Source organism: Acipenser ruthenus, chromosome 13 (assembly GCF_902713425.1).
Source record: "Acipenser ruthenus chromosome 13, fAciRut3.2 maternal haplotype, whole genome shotgun sequence".
NCBI lineage: Eukaryota > Metazoa > Chordata > Actinopteri > Acipenseriformes > Acipenseridae > Acipenser > Acipenser ruthenus.
Genome location: NC_081201.1, coordinates 19,986,183 through 20,010,664, shown reverse-complemented (window position 1 = coordinate 20,010,664; position 24,482 = coordinate 19,986,183). Strand labels below are relative to the sequence as shown.

The 24,482-nt window shown below is 38.2% G+C and overlaps 1 protein-coding gene and 1 long non-coding RNA gene across 3 annotated transcripts in view; both read left to right on the top strand.

The window, feature by feature from the left end:
- The window catches only part of plpp4 (phospholipid phosphatase 4), a 109,374-nt gene that overhangs the window by 15,778 nt on the left and 69,114 nt on the right, over positions 1–24,482 (top strand). The window lies entirely within an intron of this gene.
- Positions 9,897–13,044, top strand: LOC131740210 (uncharacterized). 2 transcript variants are annotated; one of them, XR_009330837.1, is made up of 2 exons: positions 9,897–11,855; positions 12,175–13,044. It is a non-coding gene; the product is annotated as an uncharacterized LOC131740210 (long non-coding RNA). The 2 variants fall into 2 exon arrangements; XR_009330838.1 differs by having other exon boundaries at positions 12,171–13,044.

Sequence of the window (24,482 nt, the reverse complement as noted above, 5' to 3'; positions counted from 1 at the left end):
TGCGCAGATTCAATAAACAAACGCAAGTGCTGCCACTAAGCTACCAACAATGGTAGCCGTAGTGCAGGATTTAATAAATATAAAAACAAAACACAGTTAACAAATAAAAGTTTGCCCACAGATGGCAACAGCTACTCCCACTAAAAGAAAGGTCCCGCTCCAGGAAACTACTACACCATGAAACCCTCACTATACTGTCGAGGGATAAAAATCCCCTAAACTAGCCTAGCTCTGATGCTCCTGGAGTCCCGGTCTCTCTCTGACAGTTCCAGCTGGGCAGCGCCTTCACGGACCTGGCTGAAGGGTTTCATGTAGTAATTTTCCTCCTGGAGCGGAAGCTCTCCCCCTCGGTGGCAATATGGGAGCGTCTGTGAGCATAAGCCCAGCCCCGAGCGAGCCTCCCTGTTCAATCAGCAGCAGCACAGATGAACCAGTGACAGGGTTCACAGTGTCACAGTCATGTTTCCATCAGCACCATGCAACCATGGTCTGTAAAACACCCTCATCTTATTCCATTATCAAAATGGGACTGGTTCCAATTCTATCTGCAGCCTACAATCCAATCTGCAACTGGATATTACACAAAAGTCAAACCCGTCTGTGTCATGCTATTTATAAATTAATTACCCAATATTCACTGCCATCATGTTCTGCCTAAATTTTTTTTTTTCTGCAGTCTAAGATTTAAAAGCCGCCTCTTTGCATGCCCTTTGCATTGGACATAAGATACAGTAACTTCCACCATCTGTGAAAGTTAGAGGGATGGAGTTCTGCAGGTCTGCAATCCTAACTGCTACGCAATCCCAAAATAAATCGGTTTGATTTTGATCAGCTGCTAATGTAAATAGACAAGTCAGATTTCGAACTGCTTTCAAGTCATTCCCAGTGACAGCTGAAAATGTGACATAACAAATAAATAAATTGGTTTTAAATTAACAAATTAATACACTAAAGAAACCTACATGTGCTGTTCTTGTTTTTGATGCAAGTTCGATCTGCTTTTATTGTGCCTGAAAAACACAAGCCAAGTTAGTAGAAAAATTGGGGCAACCTTGACTCCCACCGCTTTTACAGTTGTGCCTATTTGCTTTGTGCTGCCCCAATGGTTTCTTGAAACTTGGCTTGTGTTTTTGATATCTCCACTTTAAATGGCTGGGCACTTTTGATAACTTGGTATTTTTTCACATTTACAATGTGCTTTTGTTTCAATTTAATGGATAATAACACACACACACATTACAGGAATAGCAAAATTGTTCAACCTATATTGTATTGCAGAAATTGTTTTCCTTACTTTGACGACTTATTTCTCTTACTGTATGACAGGTATTGACTTTTTTCTACATTTCACCTAAGAGTGTTTGGAACTACAAATTAAAAGTGAAATGGTGCTTTTGGCTGATTTACTTTTGCTATGCCAATACTCTGAAAACACATAAACTATCCATGCTGTATAGAGAGTCTCTGTCAGTTCTCGCTGATAACTTGGCGTGAGGAACTACCGTTCTTCTTAGTTCAAGATCGAATTAGACCCCATCATGTGGAACATTGCTGTGCATTCTTCTATAACAAAACTTGTGAGGAATTGTACACAGATTTTCTGAAACTCGTAGTTTGATGTGTCTGGGAACGTAATGCTCAAGGCTGTTTGTGTTACTGAGGAGGCAGGTGCTTTTTCTATGCATGGCATTCAGAATAATGGGGCGGAACAGGGTAGACCAGATGGTAAAGAATTAAAATGGATACAGAACAGGTGGACGGGAGATAAACTCAACTTTACTGTGATTTTTAACAGATTCTGAATCGAGTAAAAACTGTACGGTCACTAAGAGGTCACCAGCTCTGACCAACTGGTAAACCACAGAATATGAATGTCTAGTTTCTTTGCTGCCTGAATACATACTTCTTGTTCCTCTGTATATTAATCACAGCTGTGTTCTGTAGGTGGGTATTTAAAAAACTTGGTAAGTGGATTCATTCCAGCTCAGGGGAGACCACATTCTGGGGAGGTGTTTCCTCCATAAGTGCTTGCTGATGATGCATGAATCACACATGGAGACAAAGGGGTTTCAATATAAGTTTCATGTGTGCATGCATGGCCCATTCACCCACATATGGTGGGACTTGTCTGAAGTTTGCAAAAATGACAATTTTAAAGGCCTTTCACTACATTGTTCACCTTTTGCGGGATGACCACCCTAGACAACTAACTATCATTTTAAAGTTTGTTTCAAGGTTGTTGTTTTTTTTACCAAAAAACAACATATGTAAGCCATTGATGCAAGGTGTCAAGTAACATCCCCTTAGGGGCTCCCGAATGGCGCATCCAGTAAAGGCACTTCACGTGGAGTGCAGGATGCGCCCTATAGCCTGGAGAACGCAGGTTCGAATCCATGCTATGTCAGTGCCGACCGTGACCGTACAATTTGCCGAGCACCGCCCGAGTACGGAGGGCTTAGGACAGCAGGGCAATCCTCGGTTCACCGTGCACCAGCGACCCCTGTGGCTGATAGGGTGCCTGCAGGTCTGCAGTGGAGCCATTCAGATCTGTGTTGTCCTCTGGCACTATAGGTCTGGTGGCTTCGCTGTGGATCCGCAGTGCGAAAAAAGATGGCTAGGCAGGGACAGGTTTTGGAGGACAGGTGTGTCAGCCACCGTTTCCTGAGTCACCAGGGGGTTGCAGCAGTGAACTGGGATTAATAATAACACAATTGGCAATTCTAAATTGGGGAGAAAAATGGGGTTAAAATCATTGGCAACGACTTAATTTAAAAAAAAAATGTTAAAAAGTAAACTCCCCTTTTCTTTTTATAATGTTTGAAAGATTGCAATTAAATATATGTTCTGTTCAGGAGCTGCTCTTCTTTTCTAGTTACCATAGACACAATACCCAGGTTAGACCAGCCAAAGTGTCTTTACAGAAGTAAGCACCAGCACCATACAGCTGTGTATGGCTAGCAATTCAGAAATAAAGCTGACCCCAAATATCTTTTATCTGTAGATGGCAAAAGGAATGTAAGAAAAATAAATAAAGTAATTTGAAGCTACTTTCTCTTTGAAGACTCCTAAAGTTCCAATGATCACAGGTCTTAACATAAATATAATGTTAAATTTAGTTAAGAGAAACAGCTTTAAAATACTAACACGGAAGGCTATGCTACATATAAGGATGTTATTTGCTGGAGTCTCTATCAGAAAACATTGACAGAGGGGGTCCCCGAGTGTCTCCCTGGTAAAGCACGGGTGTGTGGTGTGCAGGGTCAGTCAAACAGTCAGGGGAGCGCAGGTTAGTGTCCTGACTATGCAAAGTCTCCGGTCTTCGCTGGGGAGTCCAGAGAGAGCATTGCATTGGCTCTGAATCTCCCGTGGGTTAGAGTGACAAAACTGGCAGGGACTGTTTCTCCTCATCTCGCTACAGCGGACCCTAACGGCCAGGTTCCAGGGGCGCTCAGGCAGACATCTGCAAGGCTGGCCTTTGTCCTGCAGTTCCAGTAAAAGAAGAAAATGGCTTAGATGTGGGATCGGAGTTGAGGGAATATAATTGGACATTCTAAAATTGGGGAGAAAATTGAGGTTAAAATAATTGCATAAATAAAAAAGAAAAAGAAAAAGAATACATTGATAGTAGGAATAACCGTTATAACTAGAAGAAACTCATTTTAGAAATCATCTTTCTTACAATTTACTTTGTTAGACATTTATTTGTAACTGATTGGGATTTGAAAGAGATGTTTCTGAAACTGAGAATGCAGTGAACACAAACGTTATGAAAAACTACCTTGCTATTCCTTGTCTATATTTTATCACTGCACAGACATGTTTACTCTCAGATTTAATTGAATTGCTTTTAAAATGTGTCCTCATTATTTTATGATGTTTGCAATCATTCTGGGTTCTGCGGCTCCACTATTGAGTTAATATCATTTTTTTTTTTCAAACACTGCCTTTACCAGGCTTTGAGGTTGTGTGGAGAATCCTAAATGTGAGGACTTAACAGCCTTCTTAATTCATTCAAATCATGTGGCAATGTGAACTTTCAACTCTGCCAACTCTTTTGAAAGGTCAGATTGTCACATGATTTGAACTGTATGAGGAGGAAGTCTGTTCAGTCCCAGGACAAGCTCAAAGCTGCTTAAAACCAGATAAGGCAACATTAGAGGACAGTGTTTATAATGTAATAATGGAGCAACAGAACCCCGAACCAATCAGAATGATTGCAAAGAGAAATGTAACAAAAACAGCTAATACAATGACATGTGAAGCTACTAATTCTTTAAAATTAGGTGTTTGTAAAATACAAATAGAAAAAACACATTTAAGAGAAAAATTGTAATTTCATTTTTTTCCACGGCATGACAGGTATTTACGAAGATTTACTTAACATAAGTTTAAAAAGGCTTCTGGACAAATGCCTCTTTGGTTGTTATTTTGGGTATGTAAGAACAAATATCAGGTAGTTTTTCAAATTCTGTTTGATCCTTCCTCGCTCCAGTCTTTCACAAACCCACTCTCTAACTGCAATAACACCCACAGAACTTCAAGACCTAAGATGGAAATTGCCAGTATTACCAGCTAGCATCGATTTTGTTGCTAAAAGGATCAGAAGAGCAAGCAAAGATATATACATTTTAACGAGCACCCTGCTGTGTTCTTTAGATAATCTTTTCTAAACAACCTCAGCCCTGATACTGTAGCACTATTTACATGCTGAAACTACAAGAAGAGGCCAAATATTAGAAATGCTTATTAAAGCAATAAAAATGGCACATTATAATTAGGGCTTCTGATTTTCTGTGTTTTCTGCCAACTTTTCTATTCTGCTTTAAAAATACAATTGATACCTGTTAAGCCATTTGTGTATCTCAATCACAACTGAGAAACGTGTTAATAATACAATTGATTTTTTTTCTATGAAACAACTAAATGGTCTTTGAAATTGTAAGTCTTACTTTTTCATTTGAAAGCAGAAGCGACTCCTCTTTGTTAATGTAAATACAGTCACACAGAATGATTGTAACAAAGTGTGTCCAGCATAAACTTTATTTTTCATTGTAGCTTTAATAAAGATTAGTCGCATATTAACATGTTGCTTTCTCGTTTGTACGTTCTGCTTGTTAATCACAAATTAAGTTAAAAGCCAATTTAGTTGTTTCACAGAAAGAAAAACCTATAAATTAAATCAATGTTACACAAATGGCTTAACAGGTATCAATTGAATTTTTAAAAGGAGAGTAGAAAAGTCAGGGTAAAGCACCGAAAACCAGAAGCCCTAATTATAATGCAGCTGAATGATGCACAGTATATACGACCTAAAACAGTTGAAAGTTAGTTATTAACAGATTATCTGAATGCCAGATTTCAACTGTAGCCATGAAATCAAAGACCTTTGAGTTCAGCATCTCTTAAAGAATGGCAAACATCCCTCATCAGTGAACAAGGGAAGATGAGGCTGCAGATCATTACCTGAATGGTGTTAATCAATACACACGACAGAACTGTAATTGTTTTAGGTACCTTGGATCTTACTAACCATACGTCTTTTGTATTGGCTTCTTTTGTAATGGGAAGTTTGAGAGCGCTCAGTAATATTTTCTCTACAGAGTTCCTAAAGAAAATAACCCCTTCCGTTTCTACTCTATGGCACTATTGTGCAGAGTCCTTAGATGACAATGTTGGCCCTGGCAACAGCTGAATAAACTGATCTGGCAACAAAAGTCTAGTTTTATGATGAGATTTTTAAACTGTGGAACAGACAAGTCTATTACTGTTTGACAGCATAGAATATGATACACATGGAGGAAACTAAGAATCTGGCAATAGACAAGATCAATCTTGCTACCCTATGGCAGTTCCATTTAAGGTTAAACAACTTCCATAGTAAATATGGTAACATTTTACATTAAGTGTCTCTAATTCCGGTGTATTTACATGGGTTAATTAGTAAATACACGTGTACTTACACATAATCATAATGTTATTATGCATTCTTACAATGTACTTAGGGCCTCATTTACGAAAGGGCACTAAATGTAGCTGTAACGGGCACATTAAGTAGTGAGCCTACGTGCACCATAAATCTAAATTTACTGTCCCATTACTAAGAGAGAATGCATTCATTTACGTGCACACTATTTTGGCTAATTTACATACCACAGCGTGCACACTACATGTATTATGAGCGATAATGTGCGCGATAATGTTCAAGACTTACCTATGCCCAAGCCCCAGCAGTCCAGGCATATCTTTTGGTCAGTGGCTTACTGTGAAAGGTGGAGGTGGCTTACACTGACCGAAAAGGAGTGATCAACAGACGCAGCCCTCCGCAGGGGACAGGCAGAGGCAACGCCAACTAAAACTGCACACAGAGGAGTTAGAAATCCTAGTGGAGGAGGCTGTTTTAAATTATAATATCTAGTTTAGTCTAGTGTTTTATTTTACCACTCTGTTATTTGTACCAATGTAATGAACTATACAATAAAATCTATGAAATTATAACATCCATTCACGTTTACTCACACTACGATTCCTTCTTTCCTCAGTGTGATCAGTCTCCTGGCTCTGATAAAGCTCTGACCTGGCTTCTTATCAGGGTCCTGACTGTGGAAACGGATTCCTTCTTTCCTCAGTTTGATCAGTCTCCTGGCTCTGATAAAGCTCTGACCTGGCTTGTTATCTCACCTTTCCACTTGTCTCTAGCAAGCGTGTTATCTGCTCATGGTCCACACAGCTTTACCTCAGGCACTCATTAGCTAAAACACAATCGCTTCAAGTTAAATTTATAGACTCAGCAGAAATAGAAGCAAATCATCTGATATTCTCTGTTTCGGCCTACAGTAATCCTTTTGCTACTTTGACATTAGACTGAACACCCCCCACTCAGTAAATCCATTGACATGTGAAATGCAGTTCTCCTTTTATTTTATAATGGTACATACTGTTAGCATGTTAGAAATATGAGCAAAGTGCTTTCCATTTGCGCTGGCTTGGCTTGTCTCCTTTGTGTTGTGATTTTGAAGGGAGTTTGAGATGGGCACTGACTGATGAAGAAAAAGTGGGAGTCAGAAGCCAAATATCCGCATATATGTTTCAAACCCGACACATAAAGAAAAGGTGCACTTAAAAATATGAAATGATCTGGAATAGATTACTAAACACAGGTAGGAAATATGAGCGTTACTGTATATTATTCAAGAAAACTGTTTTTTATTTTTTAGAAACCTTTAATAGTTTAGATCAGCATTAAAGTTAATGAAGACAGGGTGTAGTGGCAAAACAACGTACTGGAGCTGTCAAAAACAGTCAATAATGGTACATTGTAAACAGTTAAACTTTTTAAAATTCCAACAAGTTAAAATGCATACACTAACTAATGTTTACTAATACCTGAATAATTAAACTATTTAAACTGACTCAGGTGGCACAGTTAAATCAGTTACTTCAGCTGTAATAGTAATAATACAATTCCCAACTTCTCCCCTGTGTAAACTAGAAATGCCTTCATAGGAGCGTATCCAGAAAATATAGCTTTTATTTTAACATAACATGAATAATGGGTCAATAGGAGTGATAGGCTACCGTATAGATATGAAGGTAAACTTCTTCATATTGCTGGATAAAAATGTTTTACATTGTTTTTTACAGCCTGGGCATTTCTACTGTATGTACGTGTGGCAGCAAATAATGTGTGTGGGAATGTAAGATTGGCAGGGATGGGGTTAAATCTGTCCCTGCCAGCAATTACAGGTGTGGCCATTCCTCAAATAGGTAATTGAGTGACAGGGGCATCAGGCACAATAAAAGCGGATCGAACTTCATCAAAAACACAAGCCAAGTCAGTAGAAATCGCTTTTACAGCTGTGCCTATTTGCTTTGTGCTGGGCAAGGTAGCCCCAATGGTTCCTTGAAACTTGGCTTGTGTTTTTGATATCTCCACTTTAAATGGCTGGGCACTTTTGATAAATTGGCATTTTTTCACATTTCCAATGTGTTTTTGTTTCAGATATCACTTCTTGTTTCACTTATAACACACACACAAATTACAGGAATAGCAAAGTTGTTCAACCTGTATTGAGGCAATGCATTGCCGTTTGGATAGGGTAAATGTAAATAGAAGTCTAGTCTGTTGAAAGGGTTAAGGTGTGAATCTGTGTAGCATAGCGGTTATGTAGTTGACACGCTATTTTTAATAATACAAATACAAATAAATGAAAACAAACACCTACCTCTACTCGAGCAATAACTAAAGATAAACAGGAACCTAAACTATAAAACAGGACAGCTGTGCTGTTTACCTGTTAAACAAAACAAACAAAAACACACAGTTTTTTCACAAACCAAAAGGTTTTACACTACCTTTCTTTTCACTACGGCTGTACACACACACTCACAGTCGGGCTTATCCACACAGCAGCCCTGAAGAGACTGGCTGCTTTTCTTAAATACCCTGCACCTGGCTCTAATTTACAATGCTCGCCAGGTGCAGGGGATAATAAATAATAAAACAATTAACAAATATAATTAAACAATACTAACAATAATACAAATAACTAAACAAATACACGTTTCTGGCATGGAGGATTTTAACCCCCTGCATGCCTTATCTATATATTATTGTAAACCGGGCTCACTCTCCGCGGTTTGTTTGCCCCTTTCAAAGATAGACACAGACACAGAACTTGAATATTGTTTTGATACACAAAATAAACGAAAATATATATATACAGGTAGTGGACACAAAAATGGAAACACCTGGGTAAATGAGGGACACCAAGTATATTGAAAGCAAGGGCTTCCACACATGTGTAGCTCATGCGTTAATTAAGCAAATAACATCCCAGCATGCTTAGGGTCATGTATAAAAATGCTGGACAGGCCTGGTTGTCTATAATTATGGCTAGCATGACTGCAAGAGGAGACCTCAGTGACTTTGAAAGATGGGGGATTGTTGGGGTGCATTTGGCAGGAGCTTCAGTGACTAAGACAGCTCAACTTGCTGATGTTTCAAGAGCAACGGTGTCTAAGGTGATGTCGGCATGGAACTCCGAGGGAAAGACATCATCAGCCAAGGACAACAGTGGGTGGAAGTGCACACTCCAGGATCGTGATATCCATGCATTAATTCGAAGTGCAAGGCAAAACAGGCGAGCAACTGCAGATCAATTGATTGCAAATTCCAACCTGGGGCACGAGCAGCCATTATCATCAAAAAACTCCACAGAGCGGGATACCGTAGTGACCCAAAGCCCTATTAAGTGACTTTACATTGCTGTTTCCATTTTTTTGTCCACTACCTGTATATATATTGATGTACAATGAAAATGCAACAGTCTAAGTTTTACATCAACAACTCATTGGGCACATACATAATGTTATTTATATTTTAAATAGTGAGCAGATAGGTTTGTTGATTGTTTGAGTAGTATTCTTCCTTGGGATAACAAAATACTGAGCTCAAGTCCTGTGATTTCATAAAAATGCCAGGTGCTCAGTGTTTGTTATTTGAGTTGATTAAGAATCTGTATAAATAGCCATTTGAAAATTAACTTAACGTAAGAACAGTGAAAGATACGATCATGTCCTGCTTGATTAATGATTTGCCGTATTTTCTCTTCGGCGGTGGCAACATCTAAGAAGTATTTCCCATATATTATGTCTGTGCGGTCGCAAGGTTTGAACAAAGGTCCAGTTTAAAGTCAATTTTAAAACCAGCTCAAAATATGCCTCAACGTTTTAATGTGTGGTCAGATAGGCAGGCTCAACAAACCTTGAGATCAATACTTTTTGAGATGCAGAGTGGCTAAAAAACAGCTGTTTTTCTTTCTTTTTTTTTTTTTTTTAGAAATTAAGACACTTTTTTGTGGGGGGGGGGGGGGGGGGGGGTCCTAGTTTTACAGAAATCGAACTGCAACGATAACGGTCTGACGTCACTGCTGCCTGACGTCGTTGCTAGGCAGAGTGACTTGCGACCGTTCCATTGCACTGAATAAGGAGACATGGAATATATAGTTCAGCAAACACGGGTCACATCTGTGTTTCTGTCTGGATTAAAATTGGTAAGCAGCAACAATGTTTTTTGTGTTTGTGCCTTCAACACTGGGGAAGTTAATAATCATTTTTTTAATTTAGGATAAAATACGATTTTCATTTTTCCCGTCACCAATGATACCGTTCATCACCACAAACAAATCTGTGTTGCTGTTGGTACTAAAACCGTTAACGTCTCTGTGCTTATAAATCATAAAACGTGAACATGAAAGTGCCCCTGTGTAGTGTTACTTATTATACAATTAAGATTAAATGAAACTGGTAGAGATGTGACCTCTAGCATGTTTTTAGTACAGCAATTGGGAGCAACGACACTGTACGTACTGAGGTCCACATTTAGCGAAGTTTAACAATAACAAAATGTTGGTTGACAACAAGACAAATGATAACATGCTGCTGTTTACAGTTTTTAAAAGAATATTCCAAAATGAAAATGATTTTGTAAAGACATGCTTGTATTTTATGTTTCTTCCTACCAAAAATGACTTACTTGGAATATTACCATTGCTGAGTTAGAAAAACAAACATACTGCTCCGTATCGCCAGATTTATATAGCGCCATTTTAAAATTCAGACATGGAATTAATTATCCCCTATATTGCTTATTAGTTTATTAAAATGATAGGATATTGCACTTCTAGACATTGTGTGCATGTGTTATTTGTGTATTATTTATTATATTTGTATATTATTTGTATATTAATATCTGTATTATATTTGCTGTATTATAGCATTCTGCATAGCACCAGATTTATATATAGTGCCATTTTAAAATTCAAACATGGAATTAATTATCCCCCATATTGTTTATTAAAATGATATGATATTGCAATTAATACAGCACTTACCAATTTCAAGCATGGCAGAGTTGTAATTGATAGGAAAACATTTTAAACTCTGGCAATTGTGTTCCACAAAGAAAACCATCAGCCATGGTCACTATGTTGCCTGGGTGCAAAAAGATGGGCAATAGTTTCAATGTAATGATACGCAATGCACACAATGCATCAGACTGCCTAAAAACCTGCATGATTCTTACATGATCTTTCTAAAGAGAGTTGACAAAGCCATACAACATGAATAACTGCCCTCAGCACTAATGTTCAAATTTGTCCCCACCTCTCCAGCCTCAGGGGCAGCCGTTGCTGTCCCCACCTCTTCAGCCTCACATTTGATTTAGATTCAATAAATCTGGCTTAAAAAAAAAATACATACTTGGTGCATGTCTCTTTCTTCTGTGCTATTTAGTGTCTCAAGTTGTGTTTTCACCACTAAATTATGTGGCAGATGTGGTTGTTTGATTTTCCAGGATGCCTTCTGCAAAACAATGGAAATTCAATGGCAAAAACTTTGTTAAAGTAACGTTAAGGTTTGGTTGCAAGTTAAGGTAGCCACCCAACCTTAACTCTGCACCCTTATGTCTATGTTTCCCGTCACACTTGTCATCACATATGACATCATCTATGACATCGGCAATGACATCACTAAGCACATGACAAATTCTCCCCAAAGATGGCTATACGGACATAACACTGGGAAATCATAGTCCTTGTGATTGGTAAGCATAGAGCAAGACTGGCGATTGGATGAGTGGTTAGGAAGGGGAGTATAAAAGGGGAGGCTGGGGAACCAGGAAGGAGAGGGTCTTTCTTTACTGGAAGTGCGAGACAGGGCATTGCGAGTTGTTGGGGAACAGTGTTGTGTTGGAATTACTTTCGGACAGAAGAAGGAATCAGAAGGGATTGAAGGAATACTAACTGGAGCTTTTGACCACAGATTGCTTTGGACATCGGGACTTTACTGGAGCTCAGGTAATGTAGCCAATTTGAATTTTGTTTTTTGTTTTTTTGTATCGGGACTGTTATTTTTTTCTTTTTTTTCCACTTATGTTGGCTATGGTACGTCACTCTATTTTTTAACTACGCCTCATGTTGGCTCCGTACTAATAATAGATCAGTAAGAAGGAAGAACTGACTCATGATTACAGTGTTTTGGTTTTAACGCAGATTATTTATTTTATTAAACTGTGCTCTCCCTTGGCTTACATTCCGGCTTGTGCTGGGGTGAGCCTGTGTACTTTTTCTAGTTCTGCTGCAGTGTTTTTTTTCTTTCACTTTGCACTTGAGTCAGGCGGGTCTGCCTGAGGGGGATGCTACCTGGAAGGAGAGGAAGAGAGGCAGTGATACAGCTATTGTTGGAAGGCTGAACGTTTCCGAGTTACTTGCCTGGGCGCGCAGTAAATCCATTCCTTAAGCAGAGGCTGCTCGGGCCCCGGAGGAGGCCAGTTTGGGAGTGCTGGCCAAAACCTGGAAAGATCACGAAAGGGAGTAGAGTTTCTTTTTATTCTTTTGAAAGTCTGTTTTTGGTTAGTTAGCTAAAAAAAGAGAAATTTACAAATACTTACCCTCCATTGAGTTGTTCCATGTGCATTGTTTCAAGGCACTGCTGGGGTAGCCGATGTTGGAAGTACTTACTGGTTACAGTATCCAGGGGGCAGCGGCGGACTCCTCTAGGCTACGAGAGAGAGATGGAGACATGCAGGGGTCAAAGACAGGCCAAAGGGAAGTAAAACTGTAATAGAGCGATTGTGATTTACTTACCTGTACTCCTTGTCCCTGAAAGCCGGTCTGTGTCCTTTCCCAGGTTTCCTGGGATCTCCCCTCCATGTTTGACGTGGAGGAGACATCGCCTGACGGGTCCAGCGCCTCCTGGAGGACGTCTATCTGGGCGGTGGCGACTGTAGACAATCCATCTTTTCTTTTTCTTTTGCAGCCTTTTTGGCAGCTAACTGTGGACTGTATTTTTCTTATTGAACTTTTTTTTTTTTTTTTTTTTTAGCTATAGAATACTTTTTGTGTGTGCTTTTACCCACGGGAGGGGAACTCCTTTGTTCATTTTTAGTGTTTTTATTGTGTGGGAGTATTCCTTGTGTGTGTGCTTTTAAAAAGAAAATCATTTTTACCCTGTGGATAATTAATAAAGTTTGTTTTATTAATTTTAAACCGTCCAATGTGTATGTTTAGGGACCCCTGGGGATCAAGGATTACCTGTGCAGGGCTATTAATAGTTATATTTGGCCACAAAGGTCCTTGCCCTTTTAAAACACAAGGTGGCGTAGCCGGCATTACAATTGCAAGTATTTTGTTATAATTAACTGTTTGGTTACTGCTATCATCCTACCCGTGACACTGCAGATTTTTTTGCGTAGTCGAAAGGATAACCATCCTGGGGTTCGTATGTCTGTGCAGGAGTGGGAACGCAGTGTTTGGAGCGTGGAACGATGAGTGAGACAGACTGAAACAGATCAGCCTGTTTGGTAGTTGATTGGAGTTTAAGAAGTGTACAGGCTATATTCTGATGCTAGTTTTTCTCTCGCTCTCTCTGTGTGTTCCCTCCCCTGCATGGACATTGTGTGTGTGTGGTGTGGGTATTTGTATTTTTATACTGTGGTATTGTTTTTACTATGACAGTTTTACTGTGTCTTTTGAATGTGTATCTCCACTTTATTTGCTGGGTAGCATCTTTGTTGCATTTGCACTTTAATACATGACCTCATTAATGTGAACCTTGTTTAACTGCTTGAAATCTTGCTGCCTATTAATAGGTGAATGGAATTATTATCTTATTATATCAGTACCGTTTTACAGCATGTGTTGCTATTGGAAGTTTACAATAAACAAACATCTGCTAAAATGTATCTGTGATTTTCTTGGCGAGCTTGTTCCTACATTTTTAGATCTGTTATCTGAATAAAAAGAACCTGAAGGATCTTCTGTAATTTGTTCTGTGCCTTATCGCACTGAACTGGCGTAGTCGCTCTACATCTTATGATATTTTGGAATTAAAGGCAGGTGTGTGCTGCTTGTGCTGTGCCTGTGCGCTCCCGTGTTGCCAGGGAGGTGTTACGTTAACATACATGTAGGGTATTGCACATCCCATTTGTTTTCAGGTACTCCTTTCCAAAAATCTAATACTCATCTCAACATGAATTACACATTTCTGAGTACAAGGAATTTTGTTGTTCGTCACACATTGACAGCAAACATTGTGGGAATGCTAATGCAGTTAGTGAACATGTTACCAATCACAAGGGCTATGATTTCCCAGTGTTATGTCCGTATGGCCAGTCTTCAGGGAGAATTTGTCATATGCTTAGTGATGTCATTGTCGATGTCATCGATGATATCATATGTGATGGGAAACATACACATAAGGGTGCAGAGTTAAGGTTGCGTGGCTACCTTACCTTGCAATTTCCTAACCTGTTGGACTTTTGCAACCAAACCTTAACGTTACTTTAACAAACTTTTTGTCATTGAATATACAGGCTAACTTCACTATAACGAACCCCCATGGGACCTGGAGAAATGTTTGTTATGTCAGGGTGTTCACTATAATAGGGTTTGGCATTTTTCTGTATCAGAATAATGACAAAATGGCAAATTTGAATTGAACATCAATATATTGTACTTCTATGAAGATTCCTTCCCATTGATCAACATTTAAACGGTATTGTGACAAGGTACTCGTGCCACATGTGTGGGTAACCGCATTGCAAGACAGAGAGACATGGGAGTTAGAGTTCAAATGCCAGAACAGGCGCGCAGGATTTATTAAACACAAAACAGAAAGTAAACAAACAGGCCATGTGACGCTACCAACGATGGTAATGCACAGAGGACACATAAAAAACTGTACAAAAGGCAAAATAAAACACAGTACATAAACTACAAGAAAAAGGTGTCACATAGGACGAGCGCTAGCTTTACTGAACGAGGCGTCCCAGTCCAGGAACCTGCTACACTATGTAACCCTCACTATACATTACTTGGGATCAATATCCCCTAAAATAACCTACTTATGAGCCGGTATTCTTACGACGACTCCTGCTGCTTCATACGGCCTTGGCTGGGATTGCCTTCACAAGTACCGTGTTGCAGTTTCAGGGTTGCTTAGCTTTCCGTTCCTGCAGAGCGGACGCTCTCCTCCTGAGTAAACGCAGTGCTCCTCTGTGTAGCATTGCGGTGCAGTCACCCAGAACGATCCCCACTGGATGTTTTTATGCTGACAGACACTCATTCGAGACCCGCCCACCTGCTGATTGAGGACCGGCACACCCAATCACTCGCTGCCCTTCCTCTCAACCAAACCTAGCAGGCAGTCTCAATCGAGCGCCTGTCTGTAAACAATCATTTGATCAAACATAACAACTCCAAAAAGCACACAAAACAAACCCTTTTCCACATATAAATTACACCAACACTAATGTCCCCCTGTGCAGGGCAATCACCCTGCTACAGGTATGTTTAAAAGAAAACAGGAAAGAAATGAAAAAGGAAAAAATTTACACTTACATGCTAGATTTACATTTACACTTAGATTGCTCCTCACGTCCGTTGCCTGGTTGCAGTTTGTGTGAAGATGACGGACAGGCAACGATTGCATTTGTCATGCATGATTCTTACTACAATAGGTCATCTTTGAATTAGCGTTATCTTTGAATTAGTCAACCATGGTCTTTGTTTTCACTGAGAGAATAACAAACTTGACACTGGAGAAAGTTCATTGTCAGTCAGTACTGAGATTGTTGTATCCGGGTCGATCCTGTACGTGATTGTTCTAATAGGGCTAATTTGCATTGAAAAAATAGGTTCTTGCTGTTGGGATCATTAAAAACTGGTGTTTGTTATAAGAAGGGTTTGTTATAGTGAAGTTAGCCTGTACATATTTAGAAAATGGCGCATGGCTATGACATCATAGACCAACTTACTTAACTGACCTATTAATATTACTACACCTTAATAGTAATTAATTATTTAAACAGTGTTTCTGTAGGTAAAAATGTCAACATACAACTGAAACAGCATTTAAATCGACCAACAAACAATGTTTTTTCATGTCTTAATTACAGAAAAAATGGTAAATATACTGTGGTATTTAGAGAACAGAACAAAGACAACTCTGAGGTAAGCAGTAACAGTAACACTTTCAAAAGCCATCTGAGAAATCACCACGCAAGTCTCACTCAGCATGTAATAGATATGCAGCATTGGCATCTACTTATTAAACTAAATATCGCCTTATAAAACTGACTAGTGAGTATGCAATGTTTAAATTAGACACAACAGATACATCTCATACTACACTCCGATTTCAGAAACATATTTAAAACAAAATTAAAATCTCTCCAGCTCTCTGCTGACACAACCGTTGGGCTTTTAAACAAGGTCGGGTTCAGCATAGAATTCTATTGTGCTTGCCGCGTAGGGGAAGGACTGCAGCACTGCGCAAACTGACATGGAAGTTTTTTAGTCCACATATCAGCTAATGCTGGTTTACAATCTAAGGAAATGATGCTGGTTACCAGCCATCGATGTGAAAACAGCCTCTGAAATTATTGGTCAGCTTCTCTTGAACACTGCAAAACCTGAATAAGATAATTTCCTACACACACACACACACACACACACACACATAAAAAAAACACTGGGAAGCTCCTCCCACGATGTCAAGTGCCAGTGCAGTGTTTAGCTGTTCCGTGAATCCTTCCTCAGATGTGGGAAATCAGTCTGCTTTCAATTCCCAAAGTCCATTTTATCTCGGAAATGTTACTGTAAATCGGAATGTTCAATGTAATGTTTATGGCAAATAAAAAAGTACAAAATATATGTATTCAGGGACTATTTTTTTCAGTGGAAGGATACATAATATATTTCTAATTTTTCCTTAAAAAAGCTAGTTTGTGTAATTATTTTCAAAACAAAATGTAGCCATTTTATAAGTGAAATAACCCACTTCAGGGTGTGCGGTAAGACAATTCTTACCACACTTCCTGGGTGGTTGAAGGCACATGCCTCACAACGCACCCAGGGCGTGCGGTATGAATTGTCTTACTGCACACCCTGTCGCGGGTTATTTCTTACTTTCTTCTAGGGTTTCTGTAACGTCATAAATTATGAGAACGAAGGTCGAGTAATTTATAAACTACTTTGAAAGTTCAAGTATATTTTCCTCTAGACAAATTATCACTTTTTGATGTCACTACTGTGGTATTATGCCTTTTTTTTTAGAATGGCTCAGGATGCAAATATAGCCTTCATCCATGTATTTTATATATATGTATATAAATATATATATATATACACACACACACACAGTTGTAGTCAAAAGTTTACATACCCCAATGGAAATGTATAATTTCTAGAAATGTCTCGGAAAAAAAAAAAAAATAGGAAAAATCTTTTGTGGCATAAGTTTTGCTTTTGTGGATGAAGAAAATTATTTATTTCAACAATTTATTTAGCAAAACTCCAAAAATGCTAATACAAGGTGCTAGAAATTTCAATATGATAATGCAGAACTTAATTCTAGAAAAGACTAGAAAATGCTGGATTGTAGGTGAACATTAGAGAGTATAAAAGGGTTAGGCATAGGATGATTGCTGTCATTACCAATAAATCAATAGGGGAAAAAGTAAAGAGCTATCTGAAGACCTTAGGCAGAACATTATTTATTGTCATAAAGCTGGAGAAGGATACAAGAAGATTTCCAAGCATTTGAGTATCCCAATTTCAACTATTGTTTCTATTATCAAGAAGTACAAGACTCATGGTACTGTCACAACGCTCCCTCGGTCTGGAAGAAAGAAGGTTGTTTCACCCAGAACAAATAGAAGGAAGGTCAATAACAATCCGAGATTGTCTGCCAAAGATATTCAAAGTGAATTGGCTGGAAGTGGGACTGGGGTTTCCATTTCAATCATAGGTCGAGTATTGCATGGTGAAGGTCTCAATGGTTACAGGCCAGGGAAAAAGCCATTCTTAGGTAAATGTCAATTGCTTAAAGCTTGCAAAACTGCATTTGAATGATGGATATGAGTTCTGGTCAAAGGTTTTGTGGAGTGATGAAACAAAAATTATTGAAGCTATTTGTTCATGCTGATAGTCGTTACGTTTGTCTGGTGAGGCGTACAAAGAAAAGAACACCATACCTACTGTCAAGCATGGAGGCGGTAATATCCGTCTATGGGGCTGTTTTTCCTCTAATGGCACAGGAAATGTATTTCCAATACATGTTAAATGGATTCCATAGCATACCAAAAGATATTGGCCAATCATCTGAAACCATCTGCTACAAAACTTGGTTTAAAGCGCAACTAGTACTTTGCTTGAACAAGAGTTATTGTATTTCTTGCTCTTATTGTATTACTTGTATTGTAACACTTGAAATGTATTTGCTTACGATTGTAAGTCGCCCTGGATAAGGGCGTCTGCTAAGAAATAAATAATAATAATAATAAATAATAATAATAACTAGACATTCCAACACAACAACGATCCAAAGCACAAATCAAAAAATATGTCATAATGGTTAAAAAAGAATAAAATCAAGGTTCTGGAATGGCCTAGTCAAAGTCCCGATCTAAATCTGATTGAGAATCATGCCAAAAGCTCACTGACAAATATCCTAATCATTTAAAAGAGGTTAGTATTGCTAAAGGTGCCTCAATTAACTATTAATTTCATTTTCCTTGTCATGGTATGAATACTTTTGAATTAGTATTTTTTGATTTTTGCAAAAACATTGCTGAAACAAATAATTGTAGTTACATCTTATAACTTTTTTTTTCCTCATCCACAAAAGCAAAAATTTTGCTACAAAAGATTTTTCCTATAATTACTTGTTTCTGAGAAATTTCTAGAAATTATAAATTTCCTTTGGGGTATGTAAACTTTTGACCACAACTTGTATATATACTGCAAAAGTATGTCCAGACGTGCTCAAATTTGTTGGTACCCCTCCACAAAAAACAAAGAATGCACAATTTTCTCTGAAATAACTTGAAACTGACAAAAGTAATTGGCATCCACCATTGTTTATTCCAGATTTAATAGAAATCAGACTTTGCTTTTGATTTTTTATTCAACATAATATTGTAAATAATAAAACAAATGAAAATGGCATGGACAAAAATGATGGGACCGCTAACCTAATATTTTGTTGCACAACCTTTAGAGGCAATCACTGCAATCAAACATTTTCTGTAGCTCTCAATGAGACTTCTGCACCTGTTAACAGGCAGTTTGGCCCACTCTTCCTGAGCAAACTGCTCCAGCTGTCTCAGGTTTGATGGATGCCTTCTCCAGACTGCAAGTTTCAGCTCTTTCCATAGATGTTCGATAGGATTCAGATCAGGACTCATAGAAGGCCACTTCAGAATAGTCCAATGTTTTGTTCTTATCCATTCTTGGGTGCTTTTAGCTGTGTGTTTTGGGTCATTATCCTGTTGGAGGACCCATGACCTGCGACTGAGACAGAGCTTTCTGACACTGGGCAGTACGTTTCGCTCCAGAATGCCTTGATGGTCTTGAGATTTCATTGTGCCCTGCACAGATTCAAGGCACCCTGTGCCAGGCGCAGCAAAGCAGCCCCAAAACATAACCGAGCCTCCTCCATGTTTCACTGTAGGTATGGTGTTCTTTTCTTTGAAAGCTTCATTTTTTCGTCTGTGAACATAGAGCTGTTTTGACTTGCCAAAAAGCTCCAGTTTTGACTCATCTGTCCAAAGGACATTCTCCCAGAAGGATTGTGGCTTGTCAATATGCATTTTAGCAAATTCCAGTCTGGCTTTTTTATGCTTTCTGTCAAAAGTGGAGTCCTCCTGGGTCTTCTTCCATGGAGCCTACTTTTGCTCAAAAAGCAACGGATGGTGCGATCAGAAACTGATATACCTTCACCTTGGAGTTCAGCTTGTATCTCTTTGGCAGTTATCCTTGGTTCTTTTTCTACCATTCGCACTATCCTTCTGTTCAATCTGGGGTCGATTTTCCTCTTGCGGACGTGCCCAGGGAGGTTGGCTACAGTTCCATGGAACTTAAACTTCTTAATAATATTTGCAACTGTTGTCACAGGAACATCAAGCTGCTTGGAGATGGTCTTGTAGCCTTTACCTTTACCATGCTTGTCTATTATTTTCTTTCTGATCTCCTCAGACAACTCTCTCCTTTGCTTTCTCTGGTCCATGTTCAGTGTGGTGCACACAATGATACCACACAGCACAGTGACTACTTTTCTCCATTTAAATAGGCTGAATGACTGATTACAAGATTGGAAACATGTGTGATACTAATTAAAGAAACGAATTAGTTTGAAATATCACTATAATCCAATTCTTTATTATCTTTTCTAAGGGGTACCAACAAATGTGTCCAGGCCATTTTAGGATATCTTTGTAGAATAAGCAATAATTCATCTCTTTTCACAGCTTCTTTGCTTTATTCTATTACATACCAAAGGCATGCAAGTATACATGATAAAATAGCTTTTAATTTCATCACTTTTCAGGAGGAATGAAGCATTATTTCAATGAGCTGTAAGGGTACCAACAAATTTGAGCACGTCTGTATGTTCAAGTGCCATTCATATCAACTAAATTTTTTCACATAGAAAATGTGTTTGTTACACATAAATAAAATACATTTAAATTAATGTTTACACTATAAACCCTGTGTGGGAATCGAACCCAAGACATGCTTCTAATGCAGACGCCCTAGCTTTCACGCCACAAAGTTTGTACTTCCATTTCATAACATTTGCAAGTAGTATAGCAGTAACGGTACAGTTTTTAACAAGTAATGAGATGAACAAATCCCACCTCTGCCACTGACTGACTCACTGTGTGACCCCGAGCAAGTCACTTAACCTCCTTGTGCTCCATCTTGTGGATATAATGCACAGTTCACAGCCTACCTCTGTAAAGCGCTTTGTGATGGTGGTCCACTATGAAAGGGGCTATATTTTAAAATAACAATAAAACCCGGACATATTTCTCAGTCAACCTGTTTATCAAAACTGCAACATACTGTAATGCAGTTTAACACAAGTAAGCGGGTTGGTGATTCCCAGTCCTTACATAAAATATGTCTTTACCGTCATAATTTATAACATATTTAAAAGTACAATAATTGCAAAAGCATCCATCTACCTGTAATTTTCTGTCACTTGAAAACTGAACAGAAATCATTATGCACATACCTTACATATTGTTAATGCTGTGCTCCTTTTTGGACAGCACAGTCCTTTTAGTACCGTCTCCTTGGCTTAGCTTAACCATTTAGCTGGCACTTGCTGAAGCTGATTTTACAAGAAATATACAGATTTCAGTTACTGACGCTTCGTAGAACAAAAGTTTATTTTAGTTACTGACGCTTCGTAGAACAAAAGTTTATTTTTTTTAACCCCGTACAAAGTTATGATGCTCTTATACCAAATATGTCATATATATATATATATATATATATATATATATATATATATATATATATATATATATATATATTGTTTTAATTATGAGTCTATTTAACAAAATATGTTAAACGTTTATATATGAACAACACAGAAATACTGTATATAATTCATATTAGTATTGTATTTTGTAACAAACCATTGAAAATGTATTTTTTCTTAATAACATCATTTTCTTAAAAGGAAAAAAGAATCTTGGTCAAATCACGTCAGTGTGTTCGCTCACCGGTGGTGCACAGTAGGGGTCACAAATTCCAAGTATCTGGCACATCATAAATGATATCTTTCTAATTCCTGTGACTGAAAGTACAAGAATACTCTGTTGCTGCAAAATACCAACAGTATGTAGCCTGCTGGGGTCACGTGACTGCAACCCCTCACTTGGATTGTTTACATCATGTGGATATGTTTGTTGTCTTCAGCATAATTCAAATGCTGGGGACAAAGTAGGATGTACAGATCAGTACTAAGCAGTACATTGTTCTAATAAGATAATGGAAATTGTTTAAGCAACCAATGTATGTCAAAGAAAATATTATAGGAAAGTTGGTGTTTCTTATGCATTTCACTTAAAAACTGGACAGCAGGGCGTGCAGGGTTGTTAATTCCTGCCACACGGACACAGATGCCAATTCCTGGATTGACCGGTCAAACCCAGACAGGTGGCAGCCCTAACTCAGGGAGATGGTGCTGAATTCTCAAATGCTCTGCAACCCCCGTAAACAACAACACACATTCTCCCCAATCACTAACGGCGTGACCCGTCCCGTTCCCCTTACAATACATGTAACCTAAAAGACAGACGAGACAAACTGAACAGACACAGGAGGCTGTGTGGTCCAGTGGTTAAAGAAAAGGGCTTGTAACCAAGAGATCCCCGGTTCAAATCCCACCTCAACCACTGACTCATTGTGTGACCCAGAGCAAGTCACTTAACCTCCTTGTGCTCTGTCTTTCGGGTGAGATGTAATTGTAAGTGACTCTGCAGCTGATACATAGTTCACACACCCTAGTCTCTGTAAGTCACCTTGGATAAAGGCGTCTGCTAAATAAACAAATAATAATAATAACAACAAGTCCTGCAACAAAGCAATTGTCTGGGTCGTTACAATATATTTTTTAATTTGAAAGTAAAAATATATGAAAGCATGATGACCTTTATGTACAAAAATCTTCACTAATATACAATTGAACAAGAACTGTTGAATATTTATTTTCGTTTCATACAGTATTAAATGGCAGTGTTTATATGATAGTGAAAAGTAAATAAAATAATATCAAGATAAAGTAATAAAGAAAAACATATCTATGTATTAATTTATGTACTTATTTCAATATTTATATAAATGTATTTATTTATTTATGTTTCACTTTTACCACATATATAGGCTATCATTCAGCATGCTAATTCTCAGAAATTAATGTTCCTTTTTGTCCAGTGAGGACCACAAATAGCATTACTCTCATTAAACAGTATCGAGAGAGGAAACCGTACTTCCTTGCGCCAATAGGGACCACAATGAGCATTACACTGACAGGAAACCAAACATTTTCAATGCTCAAGATCAGAATCTCAGAATGAGGATGATGATGATGATGATGATGATGATGATGATGATGAATGATGACTTGAAAAATCTCCAAAACATAAGTCCCGAGAATTCTCAGCTCTCGCTGATAACTTGGCGCAAGGAACTACCATTCCTTTCAATAATGATCTCACCATAAGACATAGTTAACTTTGGACCGGAGAGCTTGGATAGTATGATAATTGTCTCAGAACTGTGACCCTCTTTAGTTCAATGGGATGAGAAACAACCCATTCCACATGCTTGTTTTTTTTTTTTTTTTTACCTCTTATAGAAACATTTGGTGTTTGTGGCTGCTTTCCCAGTGAGTACTGAAGCTGTGACCATTCACAGAAGGAATGGGAGTGGGACTGCTTGTAATGTTCTGGTAAACAAGGTCAAATACAGAATACATTTTTTGAAAACTGAACAGCACTTCAGCATTTTGCCAGTTCCATGCATCTGTAGCTGCAGACAATACAGGAAGAGAGGACCTAGGAACTCCACTGTTTGGTAACAACTGGCTTCTTCCTTGATAAATACAGTTGATGCTGATTCTGGTATCCAAATGCAGTTTTATGCACTGCTGTGGCAAAGTGGTTAGCAGTGTGCAGGTGCAGGTGATCAATGAACAGACAGACAATTATAATCCAGGTGCAATGTTGTTTAATGGTTTTTAAATCGAATGGCCTGCTGGCAAACAGCAGTAAACAATAAACAATGTCAATGAGAAGCAATAGAGTGGCATGTATTGCTTATTTATAATCCGTGGGTTGGCCCCAAAATAATAACAGTCCCATTTTATTTCACACACACACATACACAACACATACATAACACATACACAAATGCAAACACCCGTCCACAGTGCGTGCTCTAGTGCTCGTAGTGAAAATACAGTTCAGTGGTGATACAAAGTGCAGTGTTGTCCAGGTTTGTGCTGGCCTTTAGCAACAGCTCCTGGATCGTGTTTAACCGTCTAAATAATAACAAACAAGTATAATTTAGCAACGACAATAAACAAACACTCACGGTATCCCAAAACAGTTGTCTTTGCTTCAATATAATTGTCAGAGAGCAGGCAACAAGAGTTTCCATTTGATCTCTTTGTTGTAATCTGGCTCATCAGATGTTGGAAGTATACTGTAGGTAACGAGCTGGTGGTTATAGAGGTTGGTTCTTTTTAACCACATTGTAGAAATGATGTTACTTGCACAGTAGGCGAGCTCTGTCTGTGTTGTTCCTGAAACTGGAAATATAACACAAACAGGAGTTTTGAAACTCTCCTGAAATCTTCATATATATATATATATATATATATATATATATATATATATATATATATATATATATATATATATATATATATATATATTATGTATTTGGTTGTAAAAAATACCCTGGTGTGACAGTTTGTATCAACTCCACACAGATACCAAAGATACCCGCTTTATATAAACTGTTAAAGAATTGTATGTTTTACTTCTTTATCTATAGTTCTATATTAGTGTAGTTTATCATAGATTAAAAATCTCTTTAAAATCACTTGTTAATTAGCTGTGTGCA